General features: G+C 38.2%; 1 long non-coding RNA gene across 3 annotated transcripts; it reads right to left on the bottom strand.

Moving 5' to 3' along the window:
* Window positions 1-5,065: 5,065 nt before the first annotated feature.
* Window positions 5,066-8,525, bottom strand: LOC147549192 (uncharacterized). 3 transcript variants are annotated; one of them, XR_015238290.1, is made up of 4 exons: window positions 8,402-8,525; window positions 8,231-8,299; window positions 7,477-7,557; window positions 5,066-6,289 (listed from the first exon to the last, which is right to left on the bottom strand). It is a non-coding gene; the product is annotated as an uncharacterized LOC147549192 (long non-coding RNA). The 3 variants fall into 3 exon arrangements; XR_015238291.1 differs by having other exon boundaries at window positions 5,066-6,282; window positions 8,402-8,522; XR_015238292.1 differs by having other exon boundaries at window positions 8,446-8,522.
* Window positions 8,526-9,282: the final 757 nt, after the last annotated feature.

Genomic DNA, 9,282 nt, shown 5'->3' with positions numbered 1-9,282 from the left:
CTCGGAAAGTTTAGAATAATGTCATTCCCATACTTGCTCATATAGCCATCATTTTGAACATCGAAGTCTAGTGTAATCCCATCATGGTGAGACGACAATGGTCCCGGTAGCGAGCAATAAGGGTCATCGATCAGTTCATGCTCAAAGGTTCTACCTGGAGCATCTTCGACATTTAAATTAAGACTAGGGTTAGGTGTATTAACCCCACCATCATTCCTAGTCTCCTTCTTGAGTTTGGGGTGAGCAAATCCCTTCCTCGTCGACGATAGACTCCGACTCAATTCTATCAACAATTTTAAGGATCCGTTCCGTGATTTCTGTTATATCTCGATTGAATCTAGTCTTGTACACCAAAAATTGTTGAAGAGTATCTTCAGAAGTCTCCTCGTAATGAGGCACGTGAGTATAACTAGATGAAGACTCTCGCGGAACACAAATCATGGGACAATACTCGGTCAAATGATTTAAGCTCGCACAAATGGCCCTAATACTACTAGTACTACTACTGATCAAATAATATTCAATTCATCATCAACTTCTCCTACTGACAATGAAATGCATTTTGGTGGTAGAACTAGTAATGAGACACTAGAAGATGCATTGATTGGGTTATCGAAATCTTCGAATTCCGATAATAGTGGTGGGTCTTACTTGGATGAGTTTAATAATTATAATGGATTATGGAATGAACAAATGACATGGGGAATGAATTCATTATCAAGTGAAAGTCATGAAGTAGTAATGAGTGATCATAATGCAGTAATTAGTAACAACAATCCATTAATGCTGGAAGATGGATTTGTGGGTGCTCTTTATCCAAATTATAGTTTCATGTCTCAAGCTTCTTCTTCTTTTTTAAACTCTTACTCCCCATTTTTCTTTTGAATCCAAATTATAGAAGTTCTTTTTGGAAGAAAACTGAAGTAAACAAACACATTTGTAATCTCTAGTTAGTGCACTTCCTTTTTTAATGGCCGCGGCTTTGAGGAATAAAGAAAATTCTCCAGGGAATAGATACTTTTCTTAAAATTAATCAAATAAGATTGACTTTTTATATTTCTTTTTATTGCTAAGGGGCTTCTAATTTTAGAAGATGCTATAGAAAAGGCTCTTCCATCTCATCAGCTCTCTCTACCACTTCATCTTCTCGACGCCTCATCATCTTCTCCGGCGAAAGTCGCCGGCCGGCCAATTTTCCGGCCGGACCTTCATACATAAAAAAAACTTTTTTTATTTATTTTCTCTCTCCTCTCTCTCTCTCTAAATTTATTTTTCTTTTCTCTCTCTCTCTAGAACAGATCTAGAGATTGAGAAGGTCTGTTCTCAAACTTGTGGGCTTCCATTTAAGCTCACTTATATATATACCTATAATTAGCGGCGCCTCACTGGCAACTAGTCTACTAAATCAACGAAGAGCCTAACAAATCCGCTTTTTGATCTGAGGTTCACCAGCACTAAATCCAAGGATTTCAAACTTAGTCGAATGACTGCCCTCTTACTCTTCCATTTTAAGATGGAGGAACTATAAGGAGTTTGTATTGGCAACTGAGGCGAAATGGCTTAGAATAATCAAGACCTCTTATTTTCTAATAGTATTGTTATTACTTTGATAAGATCCTACTTGAACAATGAGAGACATTAAAGACATTTACCACCATAACCTTTGCTATATAGCTAATTTGAATTAGGTCACCCTAGAACTAACCAGATAAACCCTAATACTGTTCAAAATGACACCAAAACACATTGCTGGTCTTTGTAACCCAGAATACAAAATATTTGATCACCAAATTAACACAAGAAAAAAAAACCCAAACCCAATACCAATATATCTTCAAACAAAAGGTAAAAAATCCTTCAGATCATATATATATATAAAGTGAACAATTTACATTGTAAACCTAATTAAACCCTAACTAAAAGAGGAAAAACTTCAAACCCAAACGAAGAAATAAACAAAACCCATACGAAATAATCCAATACAGAATCATTAAGATGATGAAATTCAATGTATCAAAGGGAAAATCACACTATTATTGCATTAAAAAAAAAAGAAAAACTGAAGATCCTTAAACCTTACCTATTCGAGTTGGGGGTATCGGAAAGAGTTTTGTCGAGTGATGATGAAGCAAATACTAGATTGATCTTATTGAAGATCTATAGAGATCTAGAGAGAAAGAAAGAATTGGTTCGAAATCAAGAAATAAAGCAACCCAAATACGTAAAATACTTTTTGAACCGATTTCTTCCCGATCTAGAGAGAGAGAAGAGAAGAAAAAAAATTTAGAGAGAGAGAGAGAGGAGAGAGAAATCAATTTTTTTTCTTTTTTTTTATGTTTGAAGGTCTCCGGCCGGCGACTTTCGCCGGAGAAGATGATGAGGTGTCAAGAAGATGGAGTGGCAGAGAGAAAGGATGAGATGGAGAACTTTCAAAAAAGTGTATTCTGTATTCCCCATAAAAATTTATTCCCCGGAGAATTTTCGAAAAAATCTGGATTCCCTCGAAGATTTATTCCCCGGAGAATTTTCTTTATTCCCCAAAATCGCGGCCTTTTTAATATAGTTCAAGTACAGGGCAGTCTTGATGAGTACTAGAGAGAAAGTCTAGAGAGAGAGAGAGAAAGTCTAGAGAGAGAGAGATGGGTATGGATTAGGTGTTTGTTGTTAATTAAGGAGAAATGAATGACTACTTTTGAAAAGAATGCTTAATTTGTTAAGTTTCAACAGTTAGAAATCAATATGGGTAATACCTTTGTTGGTCTCATCTCATGTTAAGAATATATTTTTTGTTTTTTTAGATAAGAGATTCAAAGCTTCAAAAAGGCTGACAAACTAACTACTCTTTTTGATTGCCTTCTGCCCTTCTTTTATATCATCTTTTTATGATCCGAAATCTCACTTAGACACTCTTAATTTATACTTTTATATGCACACACTATTTATGGACACCTTGAAGACAAGAAAAACGGAACAGTGGTTTCCGCCAAAGGTAAAAATGTTAAAAGTTGATTCAATTAAATACACTTCCCTTAAAGGTATTGGATACCTAACACTCATTTCATTATGAATGACAGGAGCAAGTGGGAGCTAGAGTATTTAACTGAAAGGAGACAAACCCATCAAGAGCAGAGGAAGCAATGGTTGCTAAGAAGGCTCATGAAGGAATCTAGTCTCCTATAGGCATTACTTTTATTAGATATTAGTAATTTTTTCTTTTTCTTTGAACATCTTATCTAGAATTAGATTTATGAGAAATAAAGTATTCAGTTTTGATATTTTATGATGTTCTAAGAAAGGTGTCCATTTCAACTTACAAACATTAACACCGAACCATTCAATTAGTTATTCTAATCTAGTCAGACAACTAGGATGAACATGAAATTCGAAAGAGTAACATAGCTCGAACTAACTAGTCTGACAAGATCTCTTATGAGAAAACAGAGGTCAATTAATCACTAAGACTTATGTAAGATATAAGATTATGATTAATGTGACTAGAATAAACTAAAATACTCGAATTTAGAAAAGTTTTAGAAACTTAACCTAAATCCAGTAATGAATCGAAATGACTGAAAATATTGATGAGATCAATAGTCTTAGTCATAACAAGTCTTCCGAAACGATAGTGTCTAAATACAAGCTGCATACTCACAAGAAACCCAAAACTGCTATAGAAAATAAAAGGATTTCCTACAAGTATGGATTTTAGAGGAATTCTAAAACAAGTCCTTCAATTAAAGTCTGAGAACGTCAGACATAGTTTTTCTTCAAAAGGAAGAAACATGGGGTGTTTTCCTTCACAAAACATCGAAACAAAATTAAATTGTTGCTCTCAATGGTGTCTTCCTTGAAAAGAGTTCTTCAAGAAGACAAGTGGGAGAAAATATTCGAACCGAGCAACAAAAGAACACAATGGGAATACGAGAAACTCACCTAACTTCTTAAGAAAATTTAAGAAGGTTCTACAATATTGTTCAGAAACCCCATTGAGTCTTAAGAAGACTCACGTAAATTATAGCAGAACCAGACTCTGAAAATTGACTACAAGTCAATAGGATCAAAACTAAGAGTTGGTATCTAAACATTCATGAAAGAAATTCAAGAGTTGATTTTCTGAAAAGAATGATTAGATTCTTGTTCGACAAGAGAGTAAGTGGGAGTGAAACAAGTTAGTTTCACGTCCTGTATGTGAGACATACTAGAATTGAAAAACAGTTAAGGAACTGACTCAATAGGACACCTGACGAGGGTAAATAAATAAAGAAATAAATAAATTGGGCTTCGAAATCTATAGAGTTATAGATTAACAGATGATAAGACTCGTTCAAAAGAAGTATTGAAAAGTCTAACTAGAAATACTCTTAGAGAGAGATTCTACCCATCTCTCATGGATCACTGATGCACCCGAAAAGGTTGCACACCTAAGCGGAGGTATCAAGTAGTAACCGGTAAAACCGGAGTCGATCCAAGGATAGGAAGGTAGTTTGGATGTCGAAGGGTCTTATCCCCCAGTTTAGATATCAGATGCTAACTTAGACTAAAAAGGAAAAGAACAAAGATAAATGCGGGGGTTTAAAGATTGATTTAAGAGGGAATAATGAAGACAAATAAAACTACTAAACAATCTAAGTAAATGAGCAAGAGAGATTCGAGAGAAGAGTCGGAGGAACAAGAGTCGGGAGGCAACAAGAGTCGGGAGACAAATAAGTGAGCGAGGTGTCGAAGTCCAGGAATCCATAATGATAAACCTACGACTATATATAGTCCGATCTAATGTTTCAAAGTATAATCCATGTTCGACTCCTAAAGTAGATGTCTCTAAGTACTACGTGTATCCGGAGATCATACTTAGTCAAACAAACGTCTAAAGCGGTTAATCCCGAGTCATCGAAAGTGTCGTCTAGTCGCCTAACTATGTGAAGTGCATGACAAGACACATGAAAATATGACTTAGACTACGATCGATATCAAATACTTCATTTCGTCTATTAACTATGCGAAGTGCTTGACAAGACACATGGAAATATGATCGAAACGATAATCGAATCAAATGAACATCAATTCATAATCAAAACATCAAATCATATTAAACATAATCATGAATTCATCACATTTCATCTCATATAATCGACACACTAAAGTTAACTATACATGGTAATTGAATAAGAAATGGAAAGGAAATGATGAGAGAATCCCCTTTTTTGATGTGGTTCGAGGCTAAGATCATCGGAAAATATGAGTTTTTAGTTGCAGCCGATCTCCCCTTAACAATTTTCTGGGTTCCCCATAGCGACCACCATCATCTTCTCCATTTAGAACACAATCTCCATTAAAGCTAACCCTAGCTTTCTCCCTCTAGAATTTTCTTGTCCAAAATGAAATCAAACCATATGGGAAGCAAGACCATGACATGAGAAGTAAAACCCCTAAGGTTTCAGGCCAAGAAAGTGGCCAGAACACCATGAAAAGTCCGGCCAAAGAAGCAAGAAATCCGACCAAAATAGCTTGAAATCCGGCCAAGAGAGCTGCTGTCCCGAGCCAAGGGCTGCTGTCCGAGCTGCTGGTCCGAGTTGCAGCTGCATCCCGTGCTTGCTGCCTGCGCGCGCGTCTGGAGCGTGCATCCCGTGAAAGCTTCCTGTTCCTGGCCGCTCCGGCAGGCGCTCCGTTCGTGCACAGCAGCTGCTGTAGTTCGCGCCTGCAGCAGCGTCCCGAGCTCGAGGAAGCTGCTATTCCGGTCGTGCTCTTGAAGCCGGTGACCCGAGCTGTTGAAGACTTGGAAGTGCTATCCCGATCTCCCGAGTTGTTGCTATTCCGGCCAAGCTTGGCCGGATCCTCCTTTTTCTCTCTTGTCTTTCTCTTCAAACCCTCTCTGTGACGCCCCGTGCCCCATAACTAGGCACGACCACGTCCCGACAATTCACAGACGAGCCGAAAATCCGGCAGCACCTCCCCTGGAAATCGAACCGGCCGTACCTGTAACCTGTCATGCAAACCATACATTCGCATACACATACATAACGGAAGCTAAAAAGAAACTAAAATCTCTGGTTCCAAGCTGAACCACTAACACTAGGTTAACTCAACCAGCACACAACCTTACATCCTTGCACAACCTATGTGATACATATATATTTACATTATAAGGTGTTCAGTGTATAAAAGTATAACTTCGAAGATAAATCAAAACCAAAGTGAAAGGAAATAACACAAAAGTAGCACCGCGCCACAACCCCTGCAATCCATTTGCTAACCCTATCGCTGCAGATGATTCTAACTAGGAACCTGCATACTAACACACCGGTAGGGGGTCAGTAACTCACCGACACGAGTTAACTGGTAGAGGAGTCCCAAAACAAAACTACGATAAAACCATTTTCACAATAAAACATGCACACGTATAAATATATATTAATCCTACTCTTACATACAACAGCACCCATGGTATGCTCCTCAATCAACAGAGAGTTACCCAGAGAACTCTATAGTACTTGGGCTAGTATCGTCCCATACCGGCACTAACCCAGGTACTCAAGTTCTCTCGAGAAAGTGGCTTACCCCTAGGTAGGTAAGCCCCTCTCCCACTAGGCAATTCCACGGTCATTGAAAAGCTAACCTCGTGATAAATATATATACCTAGCTTAACTAGATACATTTTAGCTTCACCGAAGTCGAATAGTCAGGTCGTCCCTCCAGTATTCGTGTTGGGACGAAAAACATATTCTCATCGGTACCCTCGCATGCAACTATTCCTTCAGATTTTGGAAAAACATTTATTGTGTCAACAACCGAAATAATACTCTTTTCTTGTGAAAACATCCTTCACCCACAATCTCAGCAGATTCGGAACTCGCCCGTTACGCCCTCGACTGAGATAGGCTTTTTAAAACATTACGTATCTTATCACACACAGAAGTGGCACAACCAAGAGTCATATCATAACGTGCAGAGGGATCCCAATCACCAAACCAGTTGGGCGGTCTGAGGTGTATAGCCTCTGAACCCCGAGGGTAAGAACAAACCAGGCTTACAGTCCAATCGAGCGGTCAAGGGTAGCAAATCCCTGAGCCCCGAGAGTCCAACCTAAACGAGAATCCTGGCCAGAGAGTGGAGCACTACAACTGCCAAGACCCTCATGACTCGTCTCAGTCCACTTCACCAATCACACACAGCATACGAAATCTTTCCGTTTTTCAAAACATTGATTATCACAACCCATTTCAAAACTATCAGAATGGAATTCATTTGCAAGTAAAATCGTCAAAAGAACTCATTGATAATCACAATAAACAATATAACTTCATCGCAAAACCACTGTCTGAAATAGCCATAATCAACATTATAACCCTTTTGGAAATCAGCCGTACAAATCAAACATTATGATCAACTATTCATCTACGCATAGTGATGCATGCATATCTCCTACTCCTAGCATGAATCTAGACAATAGGATAAAAGAAAACAAGAGGTATCCCCTACCTAGCGATTCAGGACTACGTCCTCATCCGCTTTGCTTCGAGCATCTCGCCCCCAACTCATTTCGGCTTTCCTTCCGACACCCTAGACAAAGATAAACCTTAGATTCTTCGAGAAGAATCTTAAAATAACATAGATAACTCCGAAAGAACCATAAGGAAAGAAAGAACAAAAGAGACTTGACTCGCATTAACATCGGAAGACCCCGAGTGACTCTATTCTGTCTTAGATTCAATCCCGCCACAATTTAGTCCCAATTCAAGCATACCATATATCGTTGGAAAGCTACTTCAGTTTCTAACATTTCATTACTTAAGGTCTCAGCCAAATTCTAACTGTATAACCTCGAAACGAACAAAATAAACGCAGCAGTGCATCAGTCTTCCCTGTATGCGCGCTGTTCACTCTAATGGCCATAACTCACTCACCCGAACTCGAAACAACTATTACCTTACCATTCTGGAATCGTCTCGAGAGGATCTACAAGTTTGTAGAAGACTCTAGAAGCTTTTGAATTCTCTATGTCGTCGTACGGACCCAAACAGTATGCTGTTACAGTATGCAGCCTATGAAAACTGCTCGATTTCGACTCATTTCATCTCTAGGTTAAACCATTACAATTACATCAATGATAAACCTTTACAAGACATGAAGTTCTCACCCATTCAAACCTTAAAACAGAAATTCCACAATTCTCTAACCCTTTAACCCTAAAATCCTTATAACTCAAATTATCATAAGAATTTTGTTAACTTACCTTGAATTGATCGATGATAGTCTTGATTACTCTTTTCTTGTTGGTTCTCACCCCCAATTTCACCAATTCCTACACATGCAAGGATCAATATCCATTAAATCTAACTCAAAAGAAATCTCTTGAAAAGTCTAGAGATAAAAACGAAAATGAAAACCCAACAATCCCATCAACCTATTTTTTGATTTCACAAATTTAAAGTTGAAGATCAATCCCACCAAAATTTCACCCTAATCCCTCGTGATCGAATTTTTTCTTCACCCACGAAACTCCAACACTGCTCCTGAACTTGGCTGAAAGAAGGTACTCGGTTCTGATTTTCCCTTAAAACCGAATTTCATCTTTAGTCCCTGTCTTTGTACTGATTGCGGAATACCCCTAATTCTGACCTGATTGCAGATTTAGTCCCTGTGTTTAACTTGGCCTGACTTCAAAAGGGTCCCTTATCTAACTTAAAATCTTGGGATGTTACACTCTCTTTCAAACCCTTTAACCCTCAAGAAAAAGAGAAACCCTAGAAACCCTCTTGCGTCTTTCTCTCTCTCTCTCTCTCTCTCTCTCTCTCTCTCTCTCTCTCTCTCTCTTGCTTGGTTGTTGATTGATGAAGATGATGAATAGTAGAATACACCACTAAAACCCTAGGGTCCATTGACTTAGTCAATTCATTTAGACTTTGTTGACTTGGATCCATAAAGAGAGAGTTCTCATAAAATCTTCCTTGTCATTCTTCTTTGGGCTCTTAGGATTTGATTTAGAAACCAAGAGGGTGCCTCCATCCTTGCTCTACATCTTCAAATTCTCACAAAGGACTAAAATACCTTCGGGCTTCTTCCTTGAATAACTTCCCCGTCCGAACTCGGAATTGACCTCCGTTTTCACCGTCGGACTCGTCATTGACTCTACTTGTAATTTGATTTGCTTGAAGTCATTTTATCTCGTTTTGGGCACATGAAATGATAGTGATAATTCGCTCATTTTATTCCGAATTTCATGCTTAACTCCAAAATAAGTACCTAACATGAAAAAACATAAAATATTATTGATAACACTCAAAA

Source organism: Eschscholzia californica, unplaced genomic scaffold (genome assembly GCF_041429995.1).
Source record: "Eschscholzia californica isolate CP2 unplaced genomic scaffold, dmEscCali1.0.p SCAF_3, whole genome shotgun sequence".
NCBI lineage: Eukaryota > Viridiplantae > Streptophyta > Magnoliopsida > Ranunculales > Papaveraceae > Eschscholzia > Eschscholzia californica.
This window is presented reverse-complemented; position numbering and strand designations above follow the sequence as displayed.